Below are 19,220 nucleotides of genomic sequence, written 5' to 3' on the forward strand. Positions count from 1 at the left end.
AAATTTTCTTTGATTTGGCCAGTGGAAGCCTTTCATGCTGGCTTCTGTGTCCTTTTGACATGTGCCTATCAGTTTTTTGCTGAGCAGACTTTCCTTGTCTGAACCCTGGAATCAACCATTTTTCCAAAGAGCCCTGGTTGCTTTTAAGTGGAGAATGGCATTCAGAAACCAAGACCTGAGTATTAAGTATGCTCATTATTATTGGGGTGTCACTGATCCCAGGACTTCTGAGTAGGCAGATGAGAAAACACACACAGACACACACACACATTTATTTCTCTATATATTTTGAAAACCATGAGTTCACACCAACACCTCCAATTAAATACAATAAGGTTCATTCTAACTTTCCCTTCATTCATTTTTTTTTTTTTTTTTTTTTTTTTTTGGCCACACAGCTTGTGGCATCTCAGTTCCCCAAGCAGGGACTGAACCCTGGGCATGGCAGTGAAAGCCTGGAATCCTAACCACTAGGCCACCAGGGAACTCCCGCTCCATTCATCTTTGTAACACTCTTTTCTGATGGTGGGAAACCTGGTTCCCATTACCCTGCAGGATTTATTTATTTCATCAATCCCCCTATATATAGCCAATCTCATTTTCCCATCACTATCCCCTACGCCAGCGGTCCCCAAACTTTTTGGCACCAGGGACCAGTTTTGTGGAAGATGATTTTTCCACGGACCGGGGTGGGGGTCGGGGGATGGTTCAGGCGGTAATGCAAGCAATGCGGAGCAGCAGATGAAGATTCTCTCACTGGCCTGCCACTCACCTCCTGCTGTGCAACCTAGTTCCTAACGGGCCATGAACCGGGTGTTGGGGACCCCTGCCCTACGCTATGTAGATGCCCTCCTCACTGCACTTGGACACTGACCTTCTCTCTCCAGGTAGACAGACCCCCATGTTGTTGCCCTGCTTACCTCACTTGGGCTCTGACATCATCCCATACCAGCCATCCCTCCACGAGGATGCTCTCCTCACCAAGTTTGGACTCCAGCACTCTGGTACCCACCATCTGGAATGCTTACTCTTGTCATCTAAGAACCGGAATACTTACCCTGTCCCCTAAACACCTCTCCATCTGTGCAAGCCCATCCATACCCAGAGCTGGTGTCTGCCTGCCCCCTGGTACGGACGCTAAAACTGCTCTTGGCTCACCTATGAAGGGCTCTTTTTTTTTTAATTGCTTTTTAATTTTTTGGCCACGCCACTTGGCATGTGAGATCTTTGTTCCCCGACCAGGGATCGAACCTGTGCCCCCTGCAGTGGAAGCTCAGAGTCTGAACCACTGGACCACCAGGGAAGTCCCTGAAGGGCTCATTTTTATGTCTGAAACCCAGCTCATCAAGGCTTCCTTGCATTCACTCTTGACTAGTCCTGTTGAAAAGTATGGGTTTTTCTAGTTATCACCATGGAAGGGAGGGTCTTTGGGGGACTTCTACATTCTCAACAGAAATGGAAATCCTGCCAGCACTCCTTCACCACTTACTTTGTGCTAAAGCCGGGAGGGTGTGGGGTGGGAATTGATAGTTTTGCCTCTCTTAATTAGGCTGACACAGCTCCTCCACTCTGCCCCTGCAACATGAAAGCACCCGGACAATATGTCAGTGAATGGGTGGGGCTGAGTTTCGCTAAACTATTTATAAAAACAGCTGGGAGCCAGCTGTTCAGAGGGAGGAGACTGAGTCTATTTTCTTCACTGCTACATCCCCAAAGTCAAGAACACTGCCTGGCAGGTAGTGGGCACTCCAACAATGATAATAAATGAGTTATTATCACTTGTATATTCTTCTTCTTTCTTTTAAGTTTTTTTAGCCACGCCGGGCAGCTTGTGGGATCTTAATTCCCCGACCAGGGATTGAACCCACGCCCCCTACAGTGGAAGCATGGAGTCTTAACCCCTGGACCACCAGGGAAGTCCCTGCCTTGTATATTCTTGATGGAAAAGTAATGACACAACCAGAGTGACCAGTGCTGGTGGATGGTTGGACAGAGCATGGGAGATCCAACTGTGCGGCATGTTCAAGGTCTTTCGGAGGGGTTTTTGTTCCTTAAAGAAAGGAGGAGGGGGACTTCCCTGGCGGTCTAGAGGTTAAGACTCTGTGCTTCCACTGCAGGGGGCAAGGGTTCGATCCCTGGTCAGGGAAGTAGATCCCACATGCCGCCTGCCCAGCATGGCCAAGAAAATAAAAGAAGAAGAAAAAGAAGAAAGAAAAGAGGAGGGAAAGAACTTTTATTGGGCATCTGTTTGGTGCCTAGAGACCTAACTTTTCTCATGACAGCCCTGTGAAGTGGGTTTGTATCATCGACTGGAAGTTTGTGTACCACTCTGCCACATTCCTATATTGAAACCTAATCCCTAAGGGGATGATATCCCGAAGTGGGCATGTGGGAAGTGATTAGCTCGTGAATGGCATTAGTGCTTTTATAAAAGAGACCCCAGAGAGCTCTCTCACCCCTTCTGCCATGTGAAGACACAGCCAGAAGATGGTCTTCTGTGAATCAGGAGGCAGGTCCTCACCAGACACCAAATCTCCCCACACGTTTATCTTAGACTTCCAGCCTCCAGAACTGTGAGAAATAAATGTTGGTTGTTTAGGCCTCCCGTCTATGGCATTGTGTTATCGCAGCCTGAAAGGACTAAGACTCTCTGTGTTCCCATTTCACATATGGGGAAAACTGAGGCTCAGGAGTTGAGGAGACACGCTCACGGCCTCACAGCTGGAGGCAGATCTGGGGAGGTGGTGGCTTTCCCATCTCCAGAGACACATCAACAGAGCTGGAACACCAACCCCTCAGGAAGATGAAACAAGATACTCTCTCTTGGATGGGCTCTTCCTACTACTGTTCATTATAAACCCCTCCGCCTGGTGTTCAACACTTCGTGATTGGATCCTGGACCGGCCATCCCATTTTTCCTCCTGGGGCGCTAAAGTCCTGCTGAAAAACTTTCAGTTCCTCTAGGAAGCCACATTCTCTTTCACTTCCTGACCTTTGCACGTGCGGATCGCTCGAACTGAAAACACCCTTTCTCCTACCACCCTGTTGCATCTCCTCTCAAACAACTCGTCCTTCAGCGTGTAACCTTTCCCCTAGAATGTGAACGTCAGAAAGCTCTGGAGTATTTTCCAACATCACCAAGCCACTCTCCCAGTCTCACCCGACTCCGACTGGATGTCCTACAGATTGAACGCAGTCCTGACACTATCCACCTGGAGACAGCATCAGATCTGTTAAAAAAAAAAAAAAAAAAAAAAAAAAAGCAACTGTGTACACGTTAAAGATCTTATTGGCTTTATTCAATGATTCATGAACTGGGCAGCATCCAGTCTAGCAGATAGAAAGGAGCCCTGAAGGGCTGTACAAGGCTAGAGGTTTTTTGGTTTGGGGTTTTTTTGGTTTTTATTTTCTATTTTTTGGCCGCACCGCGCGGCATGCGGGATCTTAGCTCCCCAACCAGGGATCGAACCCATGCCCCCTGCAATGGAAGCGCAGTCTCTTAACCACTGGACCGCCAGGGAAGTCCCAAGCTAGAGGTTTTATAGGCAGAAGGGAGCAGGATCAAGGAAGTCGTACCGGCAAAAAAGTGGGTGGATCATTGTAAGATTATTTTCCTGTAGGGGATGGTAGGGGTCTATCAGACGACTCCTTATTGGCTGGTTTAAGATTCCATTTCTGAGAGAGCTCTGTCATTAAGACTGAGTTTGGTGATGTGAGGCTCACTATAAGTGACTCCATTTTGGCTCTGTAGTCTTGTTTTTAACAGATCCCACAGGTTAAGGGGTCAGTCCCACAAAACTGTCCTCAACTTCAGACACCAAGTGTAGATCCAGGACATGCATACTTCTGACCCACCCACTACAAATCAGGGTTTCCCACGACTCCCTCCTCAAGCCTGATAATTTGTTAGAACGCACAAATCTCAGGGAAACATTTACTTACCAAAACATTTACTGGTTTGTTATAAAGGATATTATAAAGGAGACAGATGAGCAACCAGATAAAGTACATAAGGCAAGGTCCAGAAGGATCCTGCGTGGAGGTGCTTCTGTCCCCGTGGAACTGGTGTGCGCCACCCTTACCAACCGGGAAGCTCATCAGATCTCAACAAATGTCTAGTAAACAGATGACATGAGTGAGGAAATACTGTCTCACTCCATTGCCTAGTTCATCTTCTGTACCACACAGACGTATGTATCTGCCCTGTCCTACATTCCCGCCTGGATTCTCATCTCTCTTCCACCGACAAATCGCATCATCTTTTAATACCACCTCCCCCAGGAAGTCTTCCTTGCCTACCCACGTGGAGCTCCTTCCCAGACCAGTTGAGCTGCACAGACTCTGTCATACCTTATAAGCTTTGATCTGACAGCAGAAGGATTTCCCCAAAGATCTGCCCCAGGTTATACCCCACCTTCCTCCCTGATTCTCAGACAAGTGCCACCTGCTGCTTTAGAGGTGTCATTGAAATGGGACCCAGGTTGGGCTGGCCTCACAGAAACCTACCAGCACCAGATTTCCAGAACCTCAGCTAACATACACAGACCAGGAGGAGACCACTGTGGGCTGTGGGCAGGAATCAGGGAATGGACAGCCTACTGTGTTTCTCGCCAGGTTGGACAGCACCACCCAGTGGTCAAAGAGGCTTCAGCACAGGTTTACAGAACAGATACCTTCCTGCCTCCTTGCCTTTGCATTAGCTTGTCCCTCTGCCTGGCATGCTGCCCTTCCTACTTCTCTCAATATTTTACCTATTCTTGAGAGTGACTTCACAATCCTCCGGGTTTGCTCATTTCCTCACCTTGAGCCTTAGCCCCTCCTGGGCACTGCTACCCTCCAGAGCCCCAGGAAGGAAGGCGTGCCCCATCACACATTCTGCCCTGCAGTAAAGGGTCCTGGGTCAGCTGTTGCTCCAGCCTCGAAGGCTCCATTCCTGGTGATGTGGATGAGTTGTGCCTCACGTCTTGGAACAGGAAGACTTCCAGGAACAGAGGCACTCTTCTTCCATCTTTGGGGAAAAACCTCTAGGTGTCACCACACTTCTTAGAAAAGGGCTGTTCTCACTCCTGCCTTCACCCCTCCCAAAACCACCAATGGCAGTATCTACTTTTCCTTTGAGAACACCAGCAGACCCATTTTTGTCTTGGCCTCACCCTTGATAAAGGTGGCCACTCCCTCCTTCGTGCTTGAACCCCACTTTCCTGGGACTCCCCTGATGGCTTCACCTGCTGGGTCTCCTCCTTCCTCCCAGCCGGCTCTTGCTCCATCTCCTTCCTCTTCTTTTGCCTGACCTTGCAATTTGCCTGTCATTTATGAACCTTTGCAGTCCAAATCCCCTTCTGCTGTTGGAAGGACAAGAAAGGAAGAGAACCAGGGATGGACTGATTGTCCAGTTTCTCCAGGATTGCAGCCAGCCTGAGGCTGCAGAGGGCAGCAAAGTCTGGGGGAGACACTGAGACCAGAACTGAGTGAGAAACCACCCAAGATCCAATAGGTCAAAAGCGAAAGCCCAGGGGCTTCCCTGGTGGCGCAGTGGTTAAGAATCCGCCTGCCAATGCAGGGGACACGGGTTCAAGCCCTGGTCCGGGAGGATCCCACATGCCGTGGAGCAGCTAAGCCCATGTGCTGCGGCTGCTGAGCCTGCGATGTGGAGCATGCGGGCCACGGCTACTGAAGCCCGAGCGCCTGGAGCCCATGCTCCGCGACAAGAGAAGCCACCGCAATGAGAAGCCCACACCACAATGAAGAGTAGCCCCCCCCCCTGCTTACTGCAACTAGAGAAAGCCCGTGCACAGCAACGAAGACCCGACGCAGCCAAAAATAAATAAATTAATTAAATAAAGTACTCAAGAAATTGTTAAAAAAAAAAAAAAAAAAGCGAAAGCCCAAATTGGTTATAAACACCAAATGACCACAAGCTAGGGTATAGGGAGACAAGGGTGAGGCTATAAAACAATCTTGTTCTGATGTTGTTTTAGGTACTAGATCTTTAATTACTTTCCTTTCTAGTGTCTTGTATGATATTTAGTCTGCTCAGTTTATTTTTTGTTTGTTTGTTTTTTGTTTGTTTATTTAGTCTGTGCTGGGTCTTTTTTAAAATATAAATTTATTTGTTTTATTTATTTTATTTTTGGCTCTGTTAGGTCTTCATTGCTGCGTACAGGTTTTCTCCAGTTGCAGTGAGCAGGGGCTACTCTTCATTGCGGTGCGCGGGCTTCTCATTTCGGTGGCTTCTCTTGTTGTGGAGCACGGTTTCTAGGTGTGCGGGTTTCAGTAGTTGTGGCACGCAGGCTCAGTAGTTGTGGCACATGGGCTTAGTTGCTCCGTGGCATGTGGGATCTTTCTGGATCAGGGCTCGAACCCATGTCCCTTGCATTAGCAGGCATATTCTTAAACACTGCACCACCAGGGAAGCCCCTGCGTTGGGTCTTAGTTGCAGCATGCCGGATCTTTTAATTGCAGCATGCAGACTCTTAGTTGCAGCATGCATGCAGGATCTAGTTCCCCAACCAAGGATCGAACATGGGTCCCCTGCATTGGGAGCACAGAGTCTTACCCACTGGACCTCCAAGGAAGCCCCAGTTGGCTCAGATTTCAAGCTTCTTCTTGGGTCCCTTTGGATATCTTGTATCACTCTGTGATCTATCTCCAAATTGTTCATTGATTTGTTTGTTTCACCTCTGGCTCCCCTACATAGAAGTTATCTGTTACTATATAACAAATTGCCACAAACTGAATGGATTAAGACAACACACATTTGTTATCCCAGGTTTTTGCAGGTCAGGAATCTAGCCATGACTTAGTGGATCCTTTGCCTGGGATCTCTCTTGAGGCTGCAATTAGGGGGATGGCCAGGAGGACTATGGTTTCATCTGAAAGTTGGATAGGGGAAGGATTCACTTCCAACCTCACTCATGTGGGTTTTGGTCAGATTTGTTTCCTGTGGGATGTTGGACTCTCAGTTCCTAGCTATCTGTTGGTCAAAGGATGCCTTTAGCTATTTACCACGTGAGTTTCTCCAACAAGACAACTTCATCAAAGCCAGCAAGGAAGAAAGTGCCAGCAAGACAGCAGTCAGAATCTTTTGTAACCTAATTTCCGAAATGGCATTTCTTCATGATGAGATATTCTACTGGTTAGAAGCAAATTACTCTTTAGTAGAGGATTACACAAGGCCATGAATACCAAGAGGTAGGGACCATTTTAGAAACGGCTTACCATATCCCACCAGACTATAATTCTGTTAGTGCTGGGACCCTTTTGTTCACATTAACTATCATGTCTCCAGTGTTTTTGAGTGAATGGCATATAGTAGATGCTCAACTAATATCTGTAAAATGAGAGACTAAATGGAGTAAGCTGTATAGTCTAAGAGTAGAATAGCTAAGGAGTGCTTCAACATTTCTTTTATTATGTTCAGGGTTCTGTTCACGGGTTGTTGAAACTAATCAAGGAGCAGTGGGATGGGTGGAATTGTCATGGCAGGTAAAACCAAGGGCAGTGGACTGTAGGGTGAACACAGACAGGGAGGAGTCATTGAACTACAGAAGCCATGGGTCTGCTCATTTGCATCACCTTGCAGGGCTCCAGGAAGTGATCAGCAGATATTAGGCATGGTGAGTGCTATGTACCTGCCAAGATGTATCAGTTAGCATTTGCTGCATAACAAACTGCCCCTCCCCAAAAATTAATGATTCAAAATAAAAACTATTTAGTTCATAATTGTATGGTTCAGAAATTTGGGTCTGACTCTGTTGGAAAGTTCTGCTGAGCACAGGTGAGCTCATTCATGCATCTGTGGTCAGCTGGTGGGTTGATTAAGTCTGGCTACTTAGCCAGTGCAGTTTTACAAGATAAGTGAAAATACTTTGACAATGCTCCCATCAAGAGAGGAGGTCTTGATCCCCCTGAATCTGGGTGGGCTTGGACTGCTTCAACGAATAGAGTATAGCAGAAGCAATATTATATGATCTCCAACACTAGATCATAAAAGACCATGCAAGCTGCTTCCTTGTTTGCTGGAAGACTCACTCCCAGAGACTTGAGACATCATGTAAGGAGTCCAACTACCTTGAAGCTGCCATGCTAGAGATGCTATGTGGAGGGAACTACATGGAGACACCCTGAGACTACAGAAAAAAAGAGGGATTCTCCCCCAAGAGACCCCAATCATTTGAGTGATCCCAGCCCAGAAACCAGACATGTGAATAGAAATACCACCAGATAATTCCAGCTCCCAGCCACTCTAGGCACCCCCCAGCCCTTCAAGTCTTCCCAGCTTAAGTCCTAGATGCCACGGAGCAGAAACAAGCCATCCCTGTTGTGCCCTGTCCAGGCTCCTGACCCACAGAGCCCATGAATATATTTTAAATGGTTGCTATTATGTTACTGAGCTCTATGGTGGTTTGTTGCACAGCAATAGAAAATGGGAACAGATGGACTTATTCATAGCTGGAGGTTGATTGGTTGGTGATTGAGGCCACAGGGGTGACTGAGGCATGTGCCTCTCATCACCAGGTTACTGGGCTAAATGGCAAGGTAGGCAGCTCTCTCATCAACCCCCAACAGAAACATCAGAAAACAAGCAGAAACTGTCATAACCAAATTTCTCAACGGTCAAAGGTTTATAGCAACCCTACCCAGTAAAGAGTTTAAGGTATTGATCACAATGATGTTCAAAGAACTAAGGAGGAAAATGGATGAACAGAGTGAGAAGTTAGGCTTTTTTTTTTTTTTTAGCTGTGCCACACAGCTTACAGGATCTTAGTTCCCTGACCAGCGACTGAACCGGAGCCTTCAGCAGTGAAAGTGCAGAGTCCTAACCACTGGACTGCCAGGGAATTCCCAGAAGTTAGGCATTTAAAAAAAAAAAAAAAGTTGGAAAATATAAAGAAAAAACCAACAGAGCTGAAGAGTACAATAACTGAAATTTAAAATACACTTGAGGGACTTCCCTGGTGGTCCAGGGGTTAAGACTCCGCACTCCTAATGCAGGGAGTCAGGGTTTAATCCCATCCCTGGTCAGGGAACTACATCCCGTATGCCACAACTAAAAGATCCTGCAAGCCGCAACGAAGATCCTGCGTGCTGCAAATAAGACCCAGGGCAGCCAAATAAATAAATATTTTTTAAAAAAAATACACTTGAAGGAATCAACAGTAGATTAGATGATACAGAAGAATGGATCAGTGAACTGGAAGAAAGAATAGTGGAAATCACTCAAGCTGAACAGAAAAAAAGAAAAAAGAATTTTTTAAAATGAGGACAGTTTAAGAGACCTCTGGAACAACATCAAGCATACTGACATTCACATTATAGGGGTCCCAGAAGGAGAACAGAGAGAGAGAAAGGGGCAGAGAACACATTTGAAGACATAATAGCTGAAAACTTCCCTAACCTGGGAAAAGAAACAAACATCCAGGTCCAGGAATCACAGAGAGTCCCAATCAGGATCAACCCAAAGAGGACCATACCTCTTTAATTACATGTTGTAATTAAAATGGCAAAAATTAAAGACAAAGGGAGAATATTAAAAGCAGCAATAGAAAAGCAAGAAGTTATGTACAAGAGAACTCCCATAAGGCTATCAGCTGACTCTTCAGCAGAAATTCTGCAGGTCAGAAGAGAGTGGCATGATATATTTTAAGCGATGAAATGGAAAAACCTACAACCAAGAATACTCTACCCAGCAAGGTTCTCATTCAGATTTGAAGGAGAGATCAAAAGTTTTACAGACAAGCAAAACTAAAAGACTTCAGCACCACCAAACCAGCTTTACAAGAAATGTCAAAGGGACTTCTCTAAGCAGAAAAGAAAAGACCATAACTAAAACTGTGAAATTATGAAAGGAAAAATCTCATTGTTAAAGGCAAATAAACAGTAAAGGTAGTAGATCAACCACTTATAAAGCTAGTAGGAGGTTTCCCTGGTGGCGCAGTGGTTAAGAATCCGCTTGCCAATTCAGGGCACACGGGTTCGAGCCCTGGTCCAGGAAGATCCCACATGCCGCGGAGCAACTAAGCCCGTGTGCCACAACTACTGAGCCTGAGCTGTAGAGCCCGCAAGCCACAACTACTGAACCCACGTGCCACAACTACTGAAGCCTGTGCGCCTAGAGCCCGTGCTCCGCAACAAGATAAGCCACGACAATGAGAAGCCCGTGCACCGCAACGAACAGTAGCCCCCGCTCGCCGCAACTAGAGAAAGCCTGCGCACAGCAACGAAGACCCAACAGAGCCAAAAATAAATAAATAAATAAATAAATTTATTTTAAAAAGCTAGTAGGAAGGTTAAAAGACAAAAGTAATAAAGTCATCTATATCCACAATAAGTAGTTGAGGGATACACGAAACAAAAATATGTAAAATATGATGTCAAAAACAGTAAACATTGCGGGGGGGGAGGAAAAATGCAGGGTTGTTAAAATATGATCAAACTGAAGAGATCAGCAACTTAAAATAATCATGTACATATACAGATTTCTATATATAAACCTCATGGTAACCACAAACCAAGAATCTATAATAGATACACAAAAAAAGAGAAAGGAATCCAAACATAACACTAAAGATACTCATCAAATCACAAGCAAAGAGAGCAAAAGAAGAAAGGAAGAAAGAAGAACTACAAAACACCACCACAACAATTAACAAAATTGCAATAAGTACATCAATGACTACCTTAAATGTAAAGCTGATAGGACTCATACATTCTGATTTTAAACTTAATACAAAGCTACAGTAACAAAACAGTTCGAAACAGTGTGGTCTGGCACAAGGATAGATGTATTACCAATGGAATAGAATTGAAAATCCAGAAATAAACCCATACATCTATGGCCAGTTGATTTTTCACAACAGTGCCAAGTCCATTCAATGGGGAAAAAAATAGTGTCTTCAACAAATGGTGCTGGGACAGCTGGATTTCCACATGCAAAAGAATGAAATTGGACCTTTACTTCACATCATATATAAAAATTAACTAAAAATGGAAAAACAACCTAAATATAAGAACTAAAACTATTAAACTCTTAGAAGAAAACATAGAAGTAAATCTGTATGATATTGAATTTGGCAATGGATTTTTAGATATGACATCCAAAGCATAGGCGACAAAAGAAAAAATAAATTGGACTTCATCAAAATTTAAAACTTTTATGCATCAAAGGATGTCTTCAAGAAGGTGAAAAGACAACATACAGAATGGGAGAAAATACTTGCAAATCATATATCTGATAAGAGCTTAATATCCAGAACATATAAAGAAATCCTGCAACTCAATAACAACAACAAAAAACATACAACTCAGTTTACAAATGGGCAAAAGACTTGAATAGACATTTCCCCAAAGATGATATACGAACAGCCGATAAACACATAAAAAGATGCTCAATATTATTAGTTACTAGGTAAATGCAAGTCAAAGCCACAGTGAGATAACAGTTCACACCTACTAGGATAGCTATAGTTTTTTTTTAATAACAAATATTGGCAAGGATGTAGAGAAATTGGAACCCCCATGCATTGCTGGTGGGAATTTAAAATGGTGCAGCCACTGTAGAAAACACTTTGGCAGTTCCTCAAAAAGCTAAACATAGAAGTACCATAGGATCCAGCAGTTCCACTCCTGGGTATATATCAAAATAACTGAAAGCAGGGTCTCAAACAGATACTTTTGCACTCGTGTTCATAGCGGCATTATTCACAGTAGCCAAAAGGTGGAAACAACCCAAGCGTCCATTGACAGATGAATGGATAAGCAAAATATAGTTCATACAAACATCAGAATATGATTTAGCTTTTAATAAAAAGGAATGAAGTTCTAATACAACATGGATGAACCTGAAAATATTTGCTCAGTGAAATAAACCAGACGAAAAGACAAATATTGTATGATTCCACTTAGGTGAACTACCTAGAATAGATAAATTCATAGAGACAGAAAGTGGAATAGAGGTTACCAGGGGCTGGGGGTGGGGCAGGGGGGAATGAGGAGTTATTGTTTCATGGGGACAGAGTTTCTACTTGGGAATGATGAAAAAATTTTGGAAGTAGGTAGTGATGATTGCAGAGCATTGTGAATGCAGCTAATGCCACTGAATTGTACACTTAAAAATGGCAAATGTTAGGTTATATATATTTTACCACAATTAAAAATTCTCCAAAAAACAAAAAGAGCAGAAGCTGCTAATCCTCTTAAGATCTAGGCTCAGAACTAGCCCAGCATCACTTCTGATGCATTCTGTTGGTCAGAACAAGTGATAAAGCCAGCTCAAATTCAAGTGATGGGGAAACAGACTCTACTTCTTCATAGGAGGAGCTACATATATTGTCCCCTTTTTCGCTCTTTATAAGACAAAGTATCAAGTCTGAGCCCATATTAATCGATATTCCCAACAAACAAATTTTGAGTCCAAAGCTTAGTCCAGAAAAAAATTTTTGATTGTGCTAAAACTTATCTGCTAAATACTGAGAAGAGTCTTTTAATAAATTTAAATATGCAAAATTTGACTCTGAAGATATGACAACTACCCCCCCCAAAAAAAATCACAGAGGTAGAATTGACAGCTGGTAAAAATTGGACAAAAAGAGTCCAATTAACGAATCAAATGTTTACTGCAAAGATCACATGGAAAAAAATGTTCCTGATAAAAATGATTTCAATCAAGTAAAAATGAACACTGAAAAAAAATTGGGAACGGTTTAAGTGCACTGAATAGCAAAGTGATCCAGCAATCTAATTGGCTAGATTCAGCTTAGGATTCAAAAGTCTTTTCCAACAGAAATGTGTTGGATTTTTTTTCCCACTGTGCTTATAAAAATGGAATCAAAGTGTCCCCAGAATAAAACCATCCTTTGTGTGAATATGGCAGAGTAAGGATGAGAGGGTCAGATGCCTTGTGCATCTTCCTAGTGTTTAACTTTATTCCCCAGACACCAGATGCCACTTATCTCCTAGGCAAGGTCCCAGAAACGATCTGGTCATGACCTCTATCTGGGTGGCCTTGGACTCCACCCAGGTTTGTGCCTCTGCAGACCCCTCTGTCCCCCACCTCCTGTACCAGTCCAGGTTCTTCTGTATCTTGGAAGTTGTGGGTCACATCAAACTGTTCTTTTCTGAAGGCAAACCCCAAGATTTGTCCTTTATGATGGCTTCTCACTCCGCACTGAGGGACCACGGGCAGCCAGCTCAGAGATTGTCCTTTGGTGACTACTTGACCCTCACCACATCCTGGTGTCACTCTTGCCCTCCTGACTTACCCTGCATCCTATCTCTAACGTGCCCATAGGGGTCCTCCCCCCACCTCCCAAGTCCACCCAGGAATCAGAGGACAATGTCCATAAGATTCTCTTCAGCTTCATACTCTGCAAATCCAAGGTCACCTTGGATTTGTCAAGGACTATGAAATGTCCAGCACATAAGCTTTAAAAGAAGGAAGGCAAATAGGGACTCCCCTGGCGGTCCAGTGGTTAAGACTCCACCTTTCCACTGCAAAGGGCATGGGTTCGATCCCTGGCCCAGGAACTAAGATCCCCCCACCAAAAATAAAAGGGAGGAGGAGGCAAAGATATGCTTTTCTTTTCTTTTTTTTTTTTTTTTTTGGCCCTGCGGCACGTGGGATCTTAGTTCCCCAACCAGGAATGGAACCTGGGCCCTCGACAGTGAAAGCATGGAGTCCTAACCACTGGACAGCCAGGGGATCAAAGATATGTTCTTTTTTTTATATATATAATTTCATTTATTTATTTTTGGCTGCGTTGGGTCTTTGTTGCTGTGCATGGGCTTTCTCTAGTTGCAGTGAGCAGGGGCTACTCTTCCTTACGGTGCGCGTGCTTCTCATTGCAGTGGCTTCTCTAGTTGCGGATCATGGGCTTTAGGTGCACGGGCTTCAGTAGTTGTGGCACAAGGGCTCAGTAGTTGTGGCACACAGGCTTAGTTGCTCCGCAGCATGTGGGATCTTCCCGGACGAGGACTCAAACCCATGTCCCCTGCAATGACAGGCAGATTCTTAACCACTGCGCCACCAGGAAAGTCCCAAAGATATGTTCTTTTTTTAAAAAATGGGATATGCGGGTATATGGGCATGTGGGGGAGAAGGAATTCATTATAATTATTTTTACCACAGAGTTTTTAGAAATACGCTTGGAAGCTTTTCTTAACAGTTCCAAAATTTTAATAGATGCAATGTACAATAGATAGTAAGAGAGAGGGAGAGAGGGAAGACACAGAGAGGGAGTATAGACAGCAGCAGAGAGGGTGTAGACACATTCAGAGTAGAGACAGAGACAAAGAGAGAATAGACAGAGGCAAAATGTAGACGAGACAGAGCGTAAACAGAGGCGGAGACGGATGGACAGGGGCAGAAAGCATGGCTGTATGGCATTCACCCCTCCCAAAACCAGAAGGAACCCCCTACCTACTATTTAGAAGGTTGAGATCTCAAACCTCAGAAGGTCCTGACACTCCCCACTCTGGGTGCCAGCCTTCCCCGTTTCCATTTCTGTCTCTCCGTTTTGAACTTACGATGTCACCCTCTCTTCTGTGACAGGGTCCTTCCCTGCCCCACACTCCTCCAGGGCCCACCCCTGCATCTTGGGGTGGGAACTTGTCCTTTTCTCTGTCTTGCCCCCTATACGTAACTGCCTCTACATCTCCCTCCCCAGCCTGAGTGATCCCCCCACCCTTCCCTTTCCTGTGAATAATCTTGGGCCCGCCATTCATTCATTCATCAAACATTTATAAGCAGTTCCCATGTTCTGGGCCCCTGCTCAGCAATGCCAGGGACGCCTTGACCTAGGCCCTGCCTTCCCCCGCCCCCATCTATCTAGGAGGGGTGGGGGATGGGAGGGCCATGTAAGCAGTGATAACAACGTGCTCTGAGTTTGATGGGGGAACATAAGACACTGTCAGCCTCAGAGAAGATACCTAACCTGGCCTAGACTAGAGAATGGGACAGGCCTGAGTCTCCGGTGTGACACCCTGACCACCCAAAGCCCCGCCCTCAGCACAGAGCCGGGGTCAGAGAAGATGTGGTCCCTCAGCCTAAGGGATTTCTGGCAACGCCCCTTCTCAGACCCAACCCATTAGCCTCTACCTGATCTGCCCCCGCCCCATCACTGATCTAGGCCACGCCCTTCTCAGCCCCTCCCGTATTTCATTCACACCAGGCCTCAAGCCCCACCGCCCGGGAGGCTAGCCTCACACGATCTCGTTGGCCAGAGAGCGTCACTTCACCGCCCTCCTTCAGTGTCATTGGCTCCCTAGGTGTCAATCTTCTTTATAGCGGCCTAAGAGTTACCATGGCCGAGGTTTGAGGGGCAGATAATAATGGCCGTCCCAGGAAGTCTCGTTATTGGGCAAAAAGCCCGACTCTGGGCGGGGCTTAGAGCCAAACGCTGGCCTGCCTCTGTCTGGGGTTCCTCAGGGACCCAGCCTTCCCTCAGAGACACACCCCTCTCTTCTTCCTATTGGCCCTGACAAGTGTTGATCAACAGGATTCCACATTCCGATAGGCAAAACACCCCGTCCTTCACTGCTTCCCTAATTTCAATTCGCTTCTCTCCTTAAAGGCGGCAACCTTCTGGCCGTAGCCAGGGCCCTCGCCCTCCTTACGGAGTGACCATGGATTGGCCAGACACCCCGTCACTCCTGGCCAGCGGGCGGAGCCAGAGCGCCTGGGGGCGGTGAATTGGCTGACTGGGCCTCGGGGGCGGGGCAGCGGCTCCTGTCAGCGGGTGAAATGGCAGCGACAGAACCGGTGGCGGCCGCGGTCCCGGGGGGCGGCTGAGGGGGCCGGGCCGGGCTGCGGGACGAGAGACGCGGCGGGGCCCGGGACGGCGGCGCGGCCCGGGACGGCGAGGCTCGGCATGGCTATGGCGGCGCGCTCTTCGCAGGTAGGTAGGCGGCGGGCGCCGGGCCTCCCGGGCGCCTTCTCAGGCCCGCGGCTCCGCGCTGCGGCCCACGGGGGCCGGGCAAGACTGGGACTCGGGCCCCCTCGCCCCAGAACCCACGCCGGGAGCCCTCGGCACTCCCAGCACGGACCCTGGCCGTCACCCTCGGGCCCTGGCCCGTGCCCCCTGCCCATCCTCGCTCCGACGCTTCCCGACCCCTCAGGGCCCCTCCCACGACTCCTCCGGGCGCCCTCCTCCCCCACGCCGCCCCCTCCCCGGGAGGCCCCCTCAGGCCCGTGACCCACGCTGACCCTCTTTACTGACCCTCAGGACCCCTTCCCGGACCCTTCAGGGCTCCCCCAGTCCCCACCCCGCAGACCCGGCCCCTACGAGCGCCCCCGCAAGCCCAGGACCTCCGCCCTCTCTCTGTCCCGATCCCTCAAGACCCCCTTCATCTGTAGACCCCTTGCCACGCCATCCCTCCCCTCACTTCACATCCTATCTCTGGGCCCAGACCTGCCCCCACCCCCAAGGATACTCGTCTTAGAGCCATACCCCTCCCTTCTGACCGCACAGGACCCCTCCCCAGCCTCTGTAAATCCGGATTCCTGCCCGCAGGCCTCACCTCAGCCTGCTGGGCCATCTCCCACCCCCAGCAGCCCCATGCCCAAGGGCACCCCTGAAAGCCACTCCTCAGGGTCCTCGTTGCACACACACCCTGATCCTGACTCGTCTTGATCCCTGCTTCCTGAAAATCCACCCTCACCTCATGCTCAGGACCTCCCAGCAGATGTTCTGAACCCCACTCCCCACCCAAGGGACACCCACCTCTGTGAGGGCCCCACTCATACACACAAGCGCACACACACACACACACACACACACACACACACATCTGGGAGGCAACAGAGCAAAACCCATGAACCCCCAACATCTCATACTGATAGACACCCTGGGCCCCTCACACACAGACATTCAGGAGCCCTTCACACACGCACACACACACACATGGACAGACACTTGGATCCCCAACACACGCAGAAAAACTTAAGACCTCCAACACAGAGCCAGGCAATTGGGACCTGCCCCCCTCAACGCGCCCACACACACACACACACACACACACACACACACACACAGGGCTCCTCAGCACTTCAGCACCCCTCCTTGGAATTCACCTGCCCAGGTCCTCCTGGAGGCCCCAACAGCTCCCAGCTCAGGCCGAGACTCAGAGACATGAGCTACCTGCCCTGCCCCAGGCAGCCAGCCTTCCCATCCTCACCAGCCTCCCTGAGCCCGTGCCCCCACTGGGGCCCTGGAGGTGGCGGGGTGACCCAGAATCTCCCAGCACCCCTGTGGACACCTGCCCCAGGCCTCTTCCCCTTTATTCATCTCCCCCGCGTTACCCTTCTTCAAAGGGAAGGATGCGCCCTCTCTCTCCTACACCAGTCTCCCCAGCAGAACCACTGCCTGCCCCCTCATTTCTGCCAGCCCTGGCGGAGGGGCAGGGGTACCGCCTGCTCCTGGCCCCGGTCCTGAAGTCTGACCAGACTGGTAGGACCAGCATCCTGACCCCATCACGCCCGCTGGCCTCAGATGGCAGGGCCCGCCCCTGACAGCCCCGAGAACTCTTTCACCCACGGCTGGCGTGTCATGCCAAGATGAAACAGCTTCCTTCGATCCTGGCATTTGAGACCCAGTGGGGCTGGGTTTGGGCCTGCCAGAAGCAGACAGCTCTTTGTTAAGGAATATTTTCAGAAGGGAAAAATGTGTTGAAGAGGCTCTGGTGGAACACGAGTGAGGAGTTGGCTTGGTTTTTTTTCCCTCAGCCGGGCTGGGATGGATCTGGGGGACCCATGTCGTCGTGTGTTTCCAGGTGTACTGGCTCTTCCCGCCCATACAGCCCACACCCTCGGGTCCAACCTGTGGGTTCCCCTGGGCTTCTGTGGTCGGCTGCAGGTGGTTTGGTTTGACTGCAGGTTGGGATGAGGCAAGTCAAAGAGGAGGGCAGATCACAGAACTGGCGAGACAGCGCAGCCAGGACCGCAGGGACTGAGAAGGAGCCCCAGGTCCTGCCTGAGGGGAATCCAGATCAGGCCAGCACTGCCTGTCTGACATAAGCGTGCCTGGAAAACCCCAGAGGAACAAGCCCAGGCTTCTTTGTGGATATTTACCAGTGGATTCTGGATGGCTCTGGGGAAAAGCACATCTGAGCTTGGGGCCTTGACTTACCCATCTAGAAAATGGGGAGAGAAATCCCGAGACCAGGACTTTGTACTTCAGGGGAGCCAGAGAGGTTAGGATGTGGCCCTGAATGTCCCCTGGGCACCATGTGGAAGGGGTCAGTGGGGTCCAGGAGGGCAGTCGCCCACCTGTGGGTGCTAGCAGAGTCACTGGGCATCCTGGGCCCCTGGTTGGAATTAGCTGATGCCTCAGTGGATAATGGCTGTCTTTCCATGGCTGAGCCAGTTTACATCAGGGCTAAGAGACAGTTGGTTGTGGGATTTGTGGCCCCACAGGGACCTCCCAGGGGGGCAGAGGGCAGTCGGGTGCCTGCTTGCTGGCAGTGCCCACACCCCACGTAGACCTCTGACGCTGGGCGGATAGAGGTTTGTTCTGCCCACGTGCTGAAGGGAGGAGTGAACGAAGAGACTTCTGAAGGTCACGAGGCACACAGGAAACAAACTCCACGGCCTCCCCAGGGGGGACTTTGTGCAGATGCAGTGGGGTCAGAAGCCTCCCCGGGATAGACTGTGGACTCCTTAGGAAAACACGAGAAGGCTCCCGGGAAGGGCTGGTGAAAGACATCAGTGCCCTTTACCCTAGACTGGGGGGCCAGGGCCGGGTCTTTGTGCACGTGCTTTTGATGGGTGCAGGGGGAACGGAGGATTGTGCTCTAGTTTCCTCTTGCAGAATATGGGTGCTGGTTGTTCCGGATGAGGCCCCCACCACGTACTGGGAATCGAGTCAGGGGCTGGGGTGTGAAGGAACATCAGGGGTGGCCCCTGCCCTGCATCTAAAGACCCTCTCCACGTCAGCAGGCGAGAGCTGAAACCAGGAGCGCACACTGATCAGGCCGTGCTGCGCACCAGGCCCTGTACCAAGCCCCATTGACATACTATCTCATTTAATCCCCCCAAACCACCCGGAGGGACCAGCATTCCAGCCCGTGCCCTTACCATCCCATCCCGTGTGGAAGCAGGAGACAGATTAATGGACAGCATGCTGTGGAGCAGAGAAAAGGGCCTGGCGCATCCCCGGGGCATCAGGGAAGGTGGAGCAGAGATGACATACGAGTTGGGAGAGGAGCTCTCTGGGCAGGCGTGGCAG

At 48.7% G+C, this 19,220-nt stretch overlaps 1 protein-coding gene across 7 annotated transcripts in view; it reads left to right on the forward strand.

The window, feature by feature from the left end:
* Nucleotides 1–15,702: 15,702 nt before the first annotated feature.
* Nucleotides 15,703–19,220, forward strand: part of EVI5L (ecotropic viral integration site 5 like) — a 29,776-nt gene continuing 26,258 nt past the window's right edge. For 3 of the 7 annotated variants that reach the window (XM_082455576.1, XM_082455574.1, XM_082455577.1), the window contains exon 1: nucleotides 15,704–15,893. The gene's annotated coding sequence lies outside the window, so the exon portion shown is untranslated. Of the gene's footprint in view, nucleotides 15,894–19,220 lie in introns of all 7 variants that reach the window. The other 4 variants (XM_082455575.1, XM_082455579.1, XM_082455578.1 and 1 more) reach the window with 2 other exon arrangements.

This window comes from Balaenoptera physalus, assembly GCF_965194825.1.
Source record: "Balaenoptera physalus genome assembly, chromosome: 3".
Lineage (NCBI taxonomy): Eukaryota > Metazoa > Chordata > Mammalia > Artiodactyla > Balaenopteridae > Balaenoptera > Balaenoptera physalus.